Source organism: Mus caroli, chromosome 15 (genome assembly GCF_900094665.2).
Source record: "Mus caroli chromosome 15, CAROLI_EIJ_v1.1, whole genome shotgun sequence".
NCBI lineage: Eukaryota > Metazoa > Chordata > Mammalia > Rodentia > Muridae > Mus > Mus caroli.
Genome location: NC_034584.1, coordinates 84,706,755 through 84,722,459, shown reverse-complemented (window position 1 = coordinate 84,722,459; position 15,705 = coordinate 84,706,755). Strand labels below are relative to the sequence as shown.

At 41.0% G+C, this 15,705-nt stretch overlaps 1 long non-coding RNA gene across 3 annotated transcripts; it reads left to right on the top strand.

Moving 5' to 3' along the window:
• The first annotated feature begins 3,683 nt into the window (after nt 1-3,683).
• Nucleotides 3,684-15,266, top strand: LOC110310984. 3 transcript variants are annotated; one of them, XR_002379882.1, is made up of 6 exons: nt 3,684-3,764; nt 7,803-7,945; nt 12,220-12,338; nt 12,728-12,821; nt 13,576-13,622; nt 14,737-15,266. It is a non-coding gene; the product is annotated as an uncharacterized LOC110310984 (long non-coding RNA). The 3 variants fall into 3 exon arrangements; XR_002379880.1 differs by lacking the exon at nt 12,728-12,821; XR_002379881.1 differs by lacking the exons at nt 3,684-3,764; nt 7,803-7,945; nt 12,728-12,821 and adding an exon at nt 10,079-10,210.
• Nucleotides 15,267-15,705: the final 439 nt, after the last annotated feature.

The following is a 15,705-nucleotide window of genomic DNA, read 5'->3' as shown; positions in this document are numbered from 1 at the left end:
TTTTATTTATGTTTTGAGAATTACACGCTTGCATACAATGTTAAGGAGGATGACAGGAGCTGAGAAAACACAGAGGCAGTCAAAATGAAGTCATGCCACGGAGCAGCGACACAGCCCACCAAGGAAACGGATTTTCTAAACTTGCAGGACATTGTGTTAAGACTTGTAAAAGTCGTTCTTTTGGAGATGTTCTTGGAACCATCCAGTATTGCCACCAGAGGGCAGCAATGCTCTCTCCTATATCTTCGAAGATGATGACGACTTGGTAGGATGGGCAGTAAGGGAGTGGGTTGTCTAATCTATAGACAACAGGTAACAGTATAACAAGATAACTTATCAGCAAAGCAACAACATAAATTACAAGGTAACTTACCAGCATTTAATAAACAGTGCTTAAATGTTGCATATTGCCTTACTGAATATTTGAAATTTTTAAAGTAGAGAGTAGAGAGCCAGTAAACTGGCTGGGTTTGTGTGTCAACTTGACACAGGCTGGAGTTATCACAAAGAAAGGAACCTCCCTTGAGGAAATGCCTCCATGAGATCCAGCTGTGGGGTATTTTCTCAATTAATGATCAAGGGGGGAGGGCCCCTTGTGGGTGGTGCCATCCCTGGGCTGGTAGTCTTGGGTTCTATAAGAAAGAAAGCTGAGCAAGCCAGTTAATCACACGTGTGATTCTTTCAATAATATATTTGGGGAGCTATGTCATGACAGGACAAACCTGTTCTGTAGAAAACGTATAGTATGAGGAAGAGGGAACCTTCAGAATGGCTGAGAGGGAGTCCCCCTTACAACTTTATGAAACTCCCAAATGGAGTTTGTCTATGTAAATAAAAACAAAGCCATTTGAAGCACTCCAAGAAGTCTCTCATCCCTTCCTGTGGTAACTTACCCACATACGGCTGAGATGGACAAAAAGATCAAGCAGCTGCCCTGCTACAGCATTCTGAGGGTCAACTCTTACCCAGACTTACTGGCTGGGTGACTCGTGCTTCACCAGAGCTACATCACAGTTCGGCTTCGTCTCTGCCTAGGTTCCATCGCTTCAGCTTCCTGCCGAGGGGTCTGACTGCTCATAGGCTTTATGCATGCCTGATATCGCTGAGGTTTCTAATTCCAATGAATCAAATCTTCAGTAACAGACTATGAGATCCACTCTGCTGCCCAAGCCAAAATCATTTAGACATTTGAGCACCTTAACAAAATGTCACCCTATTACTGCTTTTGGGGGGATATGAGGTGAAAATTTATGTTCACCTTCATTTTACACACACACACACACACACACACACACACACACACTCACACACCATGGCATGATTGTGGAGCTCAAAGGACAACTTGTGAGAGTCAGGGACCAAAATCATCAGGATTGGTAGCAAGCACCTTTACCCACTGACCCACTTCATTGGCTCTGAATTCAACACATTTTAACAACTATGTTATTCTATTTGTACTTTTAATCTAAAAAGCCTTTGATGTGTCCATTTGTTTCGTCACTGCATCTCATATTGCACTTGGTACCTGTCTTAGTCAGGGTTTTATGCATGCACAATCATCATGGCCAAGAAGCAACTTGGGGAGGAAAGGGTTTATTCAGCTTACACTTCCACATTGCTGTTCATCACCAAAGGAAGTCAGGACAGGAATTCACAGAGGGCAGGAACTTGGAGGCAGGAGCCAAGGCAGAGGCATGGAAGGGTGCTGCCTACTGGACTGCTTCCCCTGGGCTTTCTTTTAGAACCCAGGACCCAGCAGGACTCAGTAATTAATTAATATATATAATTATATATTAATATATAATATATAATAAGAAATTATATATATGTGTATATATAATATATATATATATATATATATATATATATTATATATACACACATATAAAATTTCTTACAGTGCCCAGGGATGGTACCACCCACAATGGGCTGGTTCCCCCCACCTCGATCCCTAATTGGGAAAATGCCTTACAGCTGGATCTCATGGAGGCATTTTCTCAAGGGAGGCTCCTTTCTCTGTGATAACTCCAGCTTGTGTCAAGTTGACACACAATCCCAGCCAGTGCAATAAGGAAGCCAGATCTCAGAGCTCATTCTAGCCTTCTAGTTTCCACTGTAAAATGCCCACTGGCCATACACTACTGTGGGTGCTTTTCTAGTCATCAACATTAATACATCGCCAGCGCACATGGGAACACATGCTGTTCCTAACTGCAATGATTTCTCAGTGGTTCCGTTTGCTGTAGAACTCATGACAGTCATCAGTCTCAGACTTTCTCTCACCCCACTTCTCTTATTGACCGTTTTCTCTCTGTCTTGCGGCCGTCCACATACCCAGTGTCCGATGACTCCATCTGGACATCAAGTTTACCCCTGTTTCCCAGCTCTTAACATAGTCCCTTCAAAGTCAAATTCACATTTGTCTCTTTCCTGTTTAAGTTTTCTTCACCCGATTAGGAAGGAAGTGCCAGATACTGTTTCTTTTGGCTTGGGGAACCAGCAACTGAGGACAGAATTAATGAAACCCTTCACATACACAGAACAGAAGGCAAATGTGAGGAAAGTGGGATTAAGCGTTGGAAGGAAAATAAGATCCATAGCTAAAGGAAATTTGCCTTATGCTCCAAGTCTGTCTCAACAAGAACCAACTCTTACACACAGTAACAGGCTATTCTATGTTTGACAATTAGTGAAAAGTGTTCTCTGCCAACACAACTAGCTGGTTCAAGCCCAATTAAAGTATAGAAGCAGGTGTAGTGGGGTGCAGTTCTTGGACAAGTTCATCAACCATCCAGGAAGAGGTCAGGAAAGTTGTCATGCAGAGGGAGATGGAAGGAAGTGGGAGAGAAAGAGAAATAAATGCATGCACACAGAGAGAAGAAAGATGGAGAGAGAGAGAGACAGAGACAGAGACACAGAGGAGAGAACCAAAATGTGTGGATTTATATAGTGAGGAGATGCAGGATGAGAGGAAGCCCAGTCCCTAGGTTGGAAAGTTCAGCATAGAGGGGTGGGGTATGCCAGCCATGCTCTGTAACAGATAGGGACTGAGGGATGCTGGGAGAACCTGCAGGCCATGTCCACTTTGGTATGTTAAATATGCACCTTCACAGCTTGCCTGGGCTTAGAGACAGCTGGTTCCTTTCCCTACCCTGCCCCCACCAGAAGCCTTCAACAGTGAAGAACTACATGTTAGTATCCTTATCAGAAATGTTAAGAGTTCAATAGGTCCCTGTCTAGATCTTTTCTTTTGGGAGTGTCGGGGAGAGAGCTTATCACAGAAGCCCCCTACATCTCCCATTCTCAACTGTGAGTCTGTAGTCATTCATATCACAGCAAATGAAGTTTCCTTGCCGTTTATAGTCGCAGTATCACAGATCAAGGACTTCCACATGCTTTCTGGCTACAGCATGGGCCACAGCGTAGCTGTCTGTAGCTTTGCCGTTCTCCCCTGCGCATCTGACTCTGTTCCGCCATCTTTCCTTCCAGTTTCTTGAGCCCCCTTTTTGAAAGCATTTTCCCATAGACCTGCCCTTTTCTAGTTTTTCCAGGGACACCATGGCCTCTGCAAACTCCTCTGCTGCCGCCACTTATTCTTCCCTCGGAGCCTCCGTTGGTCTCTCACGTGCCTCTGAGCTTCTCTGAGGGGTGGGTGCCCGATTCTATAACAGCCATGCCTTAGGCTTTTATCCTGGGTGTTGACGACTTATTCCTGGATCTGGTTAGACAGCACCGGCTCTTCCACCCATTCCATTTAGTGTTGGGTATGTGTAAACGACTTCAGAATTGACCATTTGATATCAGATAATTAATTAGAGGTCTCGTTCTTGGGAAAGACTAATTTTTTTTCCTTCTTAATGGTCGTTAGTTTGTTGTAGTTCTTTGTCTTGGGATGGAGGCCATAATATTGCCTCCTTCCAGGTTAGCATGTCTATGGGTGTTTGTCATCGTTTGTGATTTATTGGCACAGCATGGTCAGCCATATTGTTGAGATGTTATAAATGTAGCTTCCCTGTTAGTTTTAGACACAGTCTCCTAGCAGAATTACAGTCATCTGGCTTTGACAGCGTATCTCCTAACTGTTCTGTGATGTTCCCTGAGTCTCATGTTCTGGAGTTGTATTGCAGATATATCTAGTGGTGGTCTCTTTATGCTGCAAATGGAGGTCCCTTTGGTGATAAGTGATGGCTACACTTATCTGAGGTATAAAGTAAGTATTTAGAACATAGCCAGGAGTTATAATTGTTGAGGCCTGCCCCCCCCCCAAGCATAGCTGTAGCCATTTTGTTCCATGCCTGCTAGCTATTTCATATTGTTGCTGTAATATGCCTGCCAGTCACTGATGCAGAAAAATAACTTGACTCAGAGCAGGGTCGTACTGACCACATACCCTGTAATGTTCTGTATGTTATGAGGTTTGTTAATGTTAAGACATTCCACACTTACAAGCTTCACGTAGGACCCATCAAATCCAAGGTCGGTATGAAATGTGGTGTCTAAAATGGCTTTAGTCAGGGCTGACCACCGTGCAGTACTTCCAGCACTTGTGTTTGATCTCATTGTGGCTTTTGAAGTTTCAGCCTTTTATAAGCTGACAGAAAGATGTTCTGGGACATAGCGTCAGTCCCAAATTCTGAGGTACAACCATGATCTACCAGTCTTTAGGCCTGTGTTCAATAAACTACCCGTCTGACGGAGATGGGCGCTCATGTGCTTTGTGAGACAACACCCGAACCACCCTCCCCCAACAACACTGATCTAGTGGTTAGAGCATGTTCTGCTCTAAGATCCATAACCTCACTAAGCCAGAGTTGAACAGGCATAAAGTCCAACCTATGAGCGCCTCTCCTGTGTAGTTAGGGGTATCTTGCTGTGCTGGTTACTCGTGTGATTCATAGGCGTCTTCTAGACCTCAGGAGCTTTCAGGACAGATCCAGCTCAGATTTTCCAAGTCTTGTGTATGAAGAATGTGGTCTCTTCAGCAAAAGTGATTAGCCTTCAGCCTCTGAGAAGTAAACAAGGGTAACAACAGTAGCCTGTATACTGCCCTGGGAGTCTCTTGGAGAATCTGACCAAGAACTTGAAAGATTTCTCATACCCTCTGATAAACAGTCTGTGACTCTTGTGAATTGTCAGCTGAAGTGGCATAACTTCATTTATGTGATATGTATCACATCACATAGATCACACATGTATCATCTGTCTATCATCTAGGTATTGATATGTATATATCATATCTATGTATCATTATATATGTATGTATGCATCTATCTATCATATATGTATCTATGTATCTATTTAACTATGTATCTATCTATCTATCTATCTATCTATCTATCTATCTATCTATCTATCTATCTTTCTATCTATCTCTATGATGTTATGATCAATCTGCCTATCTATCTATCTATCTATCTATCTATCTATCTATCTATCCATCTATCTATCGTGAATATAATTCTTTGAAGGTTTTCAAACATCCTGAGTATTATTTGTGCTTCCTTCCTCCCTCTCCTTCTGCATTTTCTTCCCTTCTCCCTCCCCAGTTAAATGCCCCTCTCTCCTCCATTAAAGCATTGAGGTCTCATAGCTGGTTACTTACTGTCTCTTCCTCCTTCTTCTGCTTTTGTTATTACAACTGGCTTCTCCTGATTTCTATAAAAGTTTTAGTCAAACTCTGTCCTTACTGATCATCCGAATTTCTGCATTCAGGTGTAGAAAGTTTAATACTAAGTATTAAGTTTCCTTCTAACGTCAAAGCACATTTGAAGGAATGTGACCGTGGCCTGGGGCTATGTGGCAGGTCACAAGGTGTTCTCAGTTGTAACACATCCTAAATTACAGGCTTACATACCAGTTAATCATCTTGGTCCAATGCCTTAACTCCATCTGATTGACATACAGAGTTGGTCTCGATCCTGTGTCACTGCACTCCTTCTGCTCGTCTGTACTTTCTTAATTGCTTAATAGCTTATGTGTTAGTGCAGTTGTCGTTATCTCTCCCGAAAGCCTTCTTTAATCTACATGATTTCCACAGATTAATTCTTTTCATACTTTTAAAAAAGGATGACCGAATAAATGCTCAATGACACGTGTATTTCTAGGCTGAGAATACACACCAATCTCAAGCTCATTACTTTTAATGAGCCCTGTCATTTGTCATTTGTTCAAAGGAGTATGCATGTCTCAGATCACACGCTTGGCATGATGCCTAAGAGGTAATACTTGCTCAGGTGCGCATCCTGTTCCTCTCCGATCATCAGCATTTGCAGGTTTTCCTGGGCATCTTCCCGTGGTCACTAGATGCTTTCTTTTCCATGCTAGAATGATCATTCGGAAACTCACTCAGCTGGACGTTAGAAAAAAGATCATTTAGATTTTAATTGGATGTTCAGCAGCTCTGTGAGATTTTGATATAGAGACCTTGAAATCAGCAACTAAATGAGAAACAGGGATAACTCCTCTCAGTATAGCAGAAATACAAATTGCTGGAGTAAAAAAAGAAAATGTCAGAGGAGAAAGTTTATAAAGTGAAGTCCACAAAGTGAGCACATTTAATTCGGTCTATAAGTAAACCTGCGCCAAGCCTGTGGCTGGCTCAGTGCTGTGTGTCTAGGCCTCAAGGCTTTGGAGGATGGAGTCAAAGAAATCCAGTCCTGTGAGCAGGCATTTACTATGTAGTACTGAATATCTCACACATAGCAAGCATGAGGTTACTCCCGCAAAGAACACAATGTGACCCCACTTGGGAGAGGAGGGGAGATAATTCACATAGGACTTTGTAAAGGGACAGAGCTCTCCAGTTCTGATGAAGTAGAGACAAGAACTCTGAGCAAAGACAAGGGAGAGCATCAAACGCTTGGGAACCTGCAAAACCATTTGTTGTGCTTGGCGTGCAGTGTGAGAAGTGGGAGAGAGTCCTGGGTGGAAGCAGAAAGAAGGTGGGTGCTGCAGGATATTTGATCATCCTGTGAATCCTAAGATTGTAAACTAGAAAAACCTTGTAGTGTGGCTCAACCCTAGTCCACACTTTTCACCCAAGAACTCTCTGTAGTTCTTGGGTAGCTTTGGTAGTTATGGTGTGGCTCAGCCTGAGCATACACCTTTAATCCAAGATCCAAATAAAGTCAGCGTTAGGTCAGGAGGCAAAGCAAGTAACCAGATGAGATGGAGTGAACAAATGGAAACCCAGGAAAGAGAAAAGAGGGTCATTGACTTGAAGGGTATTTAAGACAGTATGGAAAGAGAGCAGGAGCTTTGTCCCTTCTGGGACATCTGTGCTGTAGGAAGGGCAGCTAGGTGCTTTCCCCGCCTCTCTGAGCTAGCAGGTTTTTACTAAGCATTTGGCTCCTGAGTCTTTGTTGGTAAAGTGGGACAGTTGGGATTTTTGTTTGTAAAGCAACAGTGGGAGAGTTCACAGTGGTCCTACCGAGATGAGCTTACCCTTAGGAAGCAGGAGGCTGAGTAACACGTGAGGCATGACTTAGAAAACCAACTGTCAGTGATGGGCAGAAGATGCCAAGCAGGATAGGAGAAGAGTAAGGATCTACTGATACAGTCAGGAAGAGTGTGAATGGGGCAGACCATAATAGAAAAGACAAAAAAAAGAATAGAAAGAGATATTTAAAAGATGGAATTGATTGGGCTTGGGGCCTCATTAAACACAAGGAACAGAGGCAAGAGTAAGTTTTCTAATGTTCCTTGGCTGGCTTAGCTAATTGCATTCTTAACCATTCCTTCCTGACAGCAGGAGGTACAGAATGTTACAGACTTATATATGACTGTCTTCTCCAAATTCATAGGAGGTCCTAACTCCCATCATGGCTGTATTGGAGGTGAGATACACGCATGTATCTCATGTGTGTGCACATAGCCAGTCACATGACAGCCCTGGGATCCATCGGTTTCCTGGAATGTGAGAGACTCTCAATTTTCAAGCCACTAGGTATGAAGTGGAAGGGCTCATGAATTGTCCCAGGGAAGAGAGACTGGGAATAAAAGGCTGAGTTAAGATATAGATTGTGGTGTTTTACAAGTGGGTTGCAGTCATTAACTCAGTTGTTACTGAGTAAAACTGGAAGTATTGATTTCTGATGGGAAATAAAAGGGAAAGAACCCGTTTAAATAGTTTTTTAGAAAGAATATATTGGAGAGAATAAATACTGAAGAAAACTAAGACCTGGAAGTACAAACCAAGACACATCAGCCCAAGGCACATCAAATGAGGCCGATAAAGGAGGAAGAACAAACACAAGTATAGGAGGGAAGAGTCTAGTGGCAAGCAAAGATCAGTGTAAGGTAAGTTAGGTGCCACAGAAAAGCATGCAGACAGAATTAGAAGCTAGCATCCAGTGGGTTGTTGAGCTATGGAGTTAAGCCACCAGTGAGTAGGGCATGGATAGGCCAGGAATGGAGCAGTGATGTGAAGCTTTCTAGAAAAATAGACAGAGACAATCACTGCGGACATTGCTCAAAGGAGGGTTGAATTATGAGCATCTTGGGATGCTTTACAACTGGACTCACCTGGTGCTCCTATGCATTACTATACTGTCTTTACCTGCCACTTTATCTTGTTAAGTCTCACTTCTAAGATGTAAATCTGGACCACTCAGTACCCCTGTCTTCAGACCTAATGTGAGTGTTTGCTATGGTTTGAACATAGTTTGCTCCCTGCCCACTGCTGTCTCCAGATGGGCCATCACTGGGAGATATTATAAAAGTTGAAACTCAGCTATGAGCTTTACAGCTGTGGTCTTCGGGAGACAAGTGGGACTACTTGCTAAGGCCATCAGTGTAGACACCAGTGGGTGAGCACTGGTGGCTTCTTTAGAAGAGATAAACACAGACACATTCTTGTGTAGACTCTGTCCTTTACCATGTGAATTCTTTGTGCCTACGTGTGACCAAGACAACAAGATGGCCAATGAATGAATCTCTTTTCTTCCCAACTTACCTAGTTCATAGTACTGTGCTATTAGCAACAGCAAACAGACTGAGGCGATGTCTACTTTCTCTGTGCTGTAAAGCAGTGTGGCTGGGGACTTTGGTAGGGGTAGAGTCTCTTCAGCTTATCAGAATTTTGATGATCCACTAAACATGTCCAAGGGGACACCTATTGATGGAGTAAGTTTGTTTATGTTGTTGTGTTTGTTTGTTTTGCCTTCAGTGGATTTTTATCTGCAGCCCAAATAAGTCATTGTTTAATTTCTCAGCTGATATGTACTGGTTCAAAATTTTAGAAGTTTCACAAATGTTCAAAGCAATGGCAGTTGCTTCCCTTATCCTTTGGCTCAAAGCACATTTTCCTGTCTGGATGGGCAAGTATCTATTTTAAGGCTTAAGGGAAACAGCTTTTGAAATTAACATTGATTGCTGTCATACATTTTCTGTAGTAGGTTTTATCCTATCTGTTTTTCCTTTTTGTGATTTTAATACAGCTTTTTGTCTCAGAATTCTATTTGACAACACCAGTTTTTTTTTAAAACAAAAAAACAAAAAACAAAAAAAAGCAAAACACAGAAGACAGATTTTCTTCTAGAAAGAATAGAAAGAAAAATTTTCTCTACATTGCATTTTATACATAAGGAGAATTCTAGTACAACTTAGAAGCTATCTCAAAATCAGCATGTAATTTTCATTTTCTGAAGAAATAAATAAAAACTGGGAAAGTAAGGCTCAAAGGCATTATTTTGTAATTACAGAAAAGTAACTATCAGCAGCCTTTTAGAAAAAAAATTTTTTTTATTCTTTAAGCAAAGAAACTAAGGAAAAATAACCCCACTGAATTTTATCCTCAAATGTGTTGAGGTAAATGGGAGCTATTTTTGTTAGCAAAGATTTCTATTTCTGGTATTTTTCCTAAGGAGTCGAAAACAACAAACAGTCTGAATTTCTTACCATTAACTGTTCTCTGATTTCATGTTGGGATTTTAGGAATCAGAGATAGGGATTGGGTTGATTAATATTTCTTTCTCCCCTTATAAGAAAGAGAGAAGAGGGGAGGAGGGGAAGAGAAGGAAGAAGAAATAGACGAAGACCGTGTTTTGTTCGTTCCTTTCTAGATGCTTTGTAGCTCTGGGAGTTTTCTGGTAGCTTATAGATTGTTTATAAAAGAAGAAATGTTCCCTCAAGGTTGATAACACTGAAGAGCAGGTTAACGAGGATGGACAACCCACAAGAGAGTTGTAGCTTGGAGCTAACATGTTTAAAGGTTTGTATCTTGAAGTATCTTAGAGATCCATGAACTACTTCATGGGCTTCAATTCTGCTGTCCACTTTCTTTCTGCTTACTAGCTCTAATACCAGTTCTGGTAAAGCTGCCCACCAGACCTAGCATCAGAATTCAAGACTGATTGACAGGCACACGTATTAAACATGGCCTTTATGTACATCCTTGAATTTTTGGAGAATGGCCATTGTTGGCTTATATTTTTCAAAACCTAGTTGAATATGTGTGCTTTAAAGCTTTCACCTCCCTTCTAGCCCACCACCTACCAGAGTTAGTGGAAAGGAAAGGTTAATAGGGCAGAGGAGGATGTGGACCTGTTTAGAAAGAGTTCTTTGGGGAGAATCCGATCTGCATTGTCAGGATATGAGCAGTTCAGTTCACAGGAATCAGCAGCGGTAGCTCAGTCCACTCACAAACACAATTCACAAATTAGCAACAACAGTTCCATCCAGAAGAAACTGAGAGACTCTGCCAGTCAGCCTGAGTTTGTAGAAGCAGCAAGAAGCTGCCAGAACATCATCCGAAGTTCTTTGGGGCACTTCTCTCTATGAAGTCATGACAAATGATGATCATCGAAGAGTGGCAAGGCAAACCAATACCACACAGCATTGCCAGTGAAGACCATCTTCAGCAAAGCCCAACAAAGCCCAGCAAAGAATGAATGGAGAGGTATTAAGTGAGATTACTGAATATTATAAAACGCTAATCCCTTCCAAATCAACCTCTATGTTAAAAACGATCAGATTTTTCATAGGATTATTGGAGTTCATATGGAAGAATAAAGATTCATGCATAAACAGCATTTTGAAAAGGGAATATAGACCTTTGCCCTCTTGGATGATTCTGCTTTCCCTGACAATATTTTGTACACTCTACATGTTTCTTCATACATATACGCAAATAGCAAAATTTAGCAATGTACTTTGGTTTGAAACGAATGGCATCTTAGATTTGTAAAGAACATTTTAAGGAAGCAACTTCACTAGAGACTTTGTAGTAGGATTTGTCACAGGCATTGCAGGGAGAAGAAAACACTGCCTTGTTATTTATTACCTGCCATTAGCATCAACTCCCATGAGCTGCAGAGGCAGAACTATGTTAACCCCAAGAATCTGAGTGTATGCTGTCCTCATTACTTAGCTTACCAAACCAAGTCTTCTGTTGCAACGGAGGTCTCTTCAAGTCATTGTTTAACTTTTCCACTTCATTAAGCACTGGCAAGTTTGACGCTCTCGTGTGTATGTGAATTGTCACAGTTGTGATTTGCTAACAAGGGCTGAGGCAAGCTAGAAAGTTCACTGAATAAGTTCCCTGGAGCATCAAGTTCTCACTTAATTTAATTAAGTACTTAATTAATCAAGCCGCTAATGGCAGTTCCTTTTTTTTTTTTTTTAATAAGGCACTGTACAACTGTTAGGACTTAAATCAGGCTAGGCAACAGCTTGCCCTTTTTTTTTTTTTATTTTTAAACTGAAACTTTCGTCTGGAGTAATGAGTACACCTTCTACAGGTATTTACCTTCGAAGCCTCTGCAAAAAGGCCTTTGAAACAGAAAAGCTTTTTATCAAGTCCTTTCTGCCCTTGATTGAGGCTTATGTAGGCTGACAATTTTATTGATTCTGTTTCTACCCAAAGGTGGTGCAGGAAACCCAAAGCAAAAGCAAATTTCCCACTGCAAAACATTCTTTCTTGTCGTTTCTTATAAAAAAAATCGGACTTTTGTGTTAATTAGCATATCAAAAATATGATTTTCAGGGCTACATGTCAGTTTGCAAACTTGTCATGTGTTTCACGGTCTGATTTTTATATCACACACACACACACACACACATACACACACACACACACACATACACACACACTTTTCCTATATTGCCTGAAAGTGTAGAAAGGTGATTTTAATGGAGTAATGGCCCTTCATCTTACACATCAACTATAGCTGTTCTATATTTGTATATTTGAGGATTTCATTTGTTTTTTTAAACTTTCAGGAGTAGAATAATCGAGAGAAGCAAGTGCCCCAGTGAGGCTGCGAAGGGAACAGTTGTAGTGTGTGGTGTTGGATCTATATGGCGGGATCCATAAAGTTACACCTTGTGACAAGTCTCAGGTAGGAGGTTTATTCAGGGACAGGGACAGGAACAAGAGATACAGAGGCTGTCTCTGGGTGGCGAAAGAAAAAGAAGGGGGTGGCGAGGAGGAAAGGGGCCAGTTAGCAGAGATATGGCGCATGGGCATGAGGCGACAGGAGGCAACAGTGGGAATGTGTTGCCTCTGGGTAACTTGTGATGAATATTCTCCTGTTGGGCCCCTCCGGCTGGTCGTGGAAGTGCCTGATTTCTTACATGAGGTACTGGTGAGAATGGAAAAGGTGCTGGATGATACAGCATCAGCTGCATTTAGGCTGTGATTCCTTTGTTTAAGGTAGATATTTTTGAGAGACATACTACCAATATCCCTTCAACTCTGTTCATGATTCTAAACAAGTTTTCTTATCAGGTTCCTATCATTGCCTTGCAAGAATGAGGAAGTAGAACATGGACCTAGTAATTTTGGTTGGGAGAAAAATTCTGAAACAATTGATAGCCTCGAGGTACAACATTAACGTCTTCAAATTTGAGAGTCTGGGAAGAGGCAGGATAATTAACAAGAAAATTAAGAGAGATTACTGGAAAATGTATTTATTTTAGTGATCACCCACAACAACTATGATAGGAATGGCCGGGAAGCCAAGGAGACATTTAATTTGACAATTAGAAAACAAATGTTATCAGTCAACACTAGGCTGCAAAAGTTCATTTAAAGTGTTGGTGACTTGGGTCAGTTGCCCCTAGGTCAAGGCCTGATGGTTAAAACTCAGTTCCTGGAGCTCAGATGCTGTGAGGGGAGAACAAATTCCCATAGTGGGTTTTTTTTTTCTTTTTCTTCTTCTTCTTAATCTCTTCAAGCACACCATGGCCCTAAACTAAATACATGTAAAAAATTTTAATTCTATTTCGCTAACACATGAAAATTTATTTTAATGCAGTCAAATTTTAATAAAACATGTGCTATGAATAAATGTAGTGTTTCTGACCGTTTTCTACACTGTCATGGTGAACAGAAATGATATCTAAGATTTTTCTTGTGTCTAAAAAATTTTTTGTTCTGCCTGAATTTTAAGTATCCTATCTCATATTATTTATCAAGGCAAGTTTGTTCTATGCCATGTAAGACATTGGGTATCACGAACATAGCCTGAAAAGCTTCTAAATGTCTGAGAGATCCTTAATGGAAGTAGAGCTTTTGCCAATCCCCGGCCTTTGCAATTAAAAGTGGCTTTAATTGTGTTCCTTCTCTTCCTGCAGGCTGTTCACATGTACTTCTTACCTTATGAAAGCCATACTTTAGAATGGTAAGTCCGTAACAAATGTATGAGAGCCCTGGGTTGATGTATGACATGTGACACACAAGTACCCTTGCTTTGTTGGCAGTGGTGTGCATCTGGAGATTCACATATCTGTGCGTGCTGTGCCGATGGACTAGAGAGGGCTTTGTTCACCGGGTCATGTTTCAGAGGGATTAAAATTCACATCACACATATTTCTGCCAAAGTTTCAGTGTTATCAAGGCTCTTTTTAAAAATTTGGTTTTGGTGGGGGAGGGCTCACAATTTCTGTCTGAGCTTTGACTCATTGGTGCAAAGAGTGATTGCTGGAAGTCATGATCATTGGATAGCAAGTTGGCTCTCTCATTGTAAAACCCCCCATTAATTCCTATGTGACAGATTTCCTACCTACTGGTAATCAGAACTCTGTGGATGCTTTCATTAGGAGTGGCAACATGGTGTCCGTAATAGTCTTTTCAGGCTGCTATGGTAAAGTAGCTAAGAGTGAATAGTTTATAAACAATAAAAAGTTATCACACAATCCTGGACACTGAGGAGCCCATGACAAATGTTCCCACAGGCAGGTTCTAGTTGGCCTGTTCTCAGGGATGATACTTTCTATCTGTTTTTATGTGTTAAAGTACAGATTCATTCCCTAAGGTCTCCTTTAGGAGGCAATAATCCCAATAATACGGGCACAGCTTTCCAAACCCCATCTTCTCCCCAAATCCCTCCCTCTCAATATTACAATGGTCTAAGTTTTAATGTGTGATCTGGGTTGGGAGAGCAATCATTCAAATCATAGCAGGATCTAATTTGATAACATTATGCATTCACTAGCTAGATTCTTTCTATTCAATTCAGTAATCTTGTAATCTATCTATAAGAAGAAGTCAATATCCAGTCCCCGCTCTTCCGTTATCAGACGTTAGTGTAACGGATACACTGATATAGTTGTCTTGACAACTAGAAGTGCACACATATCAGGCAATCTGCTAGTCAATCATTTGTCTTCCAGCTATTTGAGCACTACATCTATCGCTGTTGATAATCCTTTCAAGTGGCCACAGTAAGGTGTGATGTCTGCTGAAATTACCTGGACGTGAAATGACCCACATTCCCTATTCCCTTTTTACTTTAGACCAGAATCAGTGATTTTTCCTGGGGCGTCCTCTCGCTCAAGGAGAATTGTACTCATCAAGTATAGTCTGGGTGCAAGAGAGATGCGAATGGAAGCTTCTGGAAAGGGTTGGATCTTCCTTCCACTGCAAGGCTGAGCAACTGACCAGAGCTTTGTGGCTTGTGGAGACTGGAATATTGCAAGTCCAGAGACAAATTACCTTGGGCCACCTTTAGCCCTTTAATAGCCATGTAATTGCTCTCCTCTGTAAGTCAGAAAACATTATGAAACGTTGTGGCTATTAGGTAAGTACTTTGGAATGTACAAACTCCTAGCTTCTGCCAGCCAAAAGATGGAGATGCCACCAGAGAGCGTCTGCACAGAGGCTGTAACAGAGATTTTTCCAGCTTTGCTTTAAGGCATCCATCTCCGTTTCCACTAACGTATTTGGAAATGTCTTGATTTATCACTTCCTTGTTCTGTTACTATAAAAATTCCATCAAACCATTGGAAATGTAGAATTTGCAGTCTCTTAGGTCCATATTCCCAGGCGGTGGTCCCTCATTTTTGGCTTAAGAATAAACTATGTCTTGTCTCCTTTGAGGTGAGACTTGTGGTTTTTGTGTTGGTACAAGCTTATTGCTATAGAGTTGTTATTTCTTCTATTTTTTAATTTCAAAATAGACAGAGCTAGAAATTATGGGTGTTTATAACAACAAATGATTAATCATTATTCTATGTTAATCTTTCCAAATAAAACTAAGATTACACTTTTTAAGATTAAAAAATATAAACTTTTCTTATGATAAAATAGCTGCTTAAAACATACTCAATATAGTTAAATACAGTGATTTATTTGCTTCATGTTGTATTTATAATTTCAAAATTATGATGCCAATAGTAATAACAATAAGATCACTAGATCTAGGTTCGGATTTCTTTGGGGTTTGCCTTTGATTAAATACCATTAGAGAGATGTGGCCAAGTAAT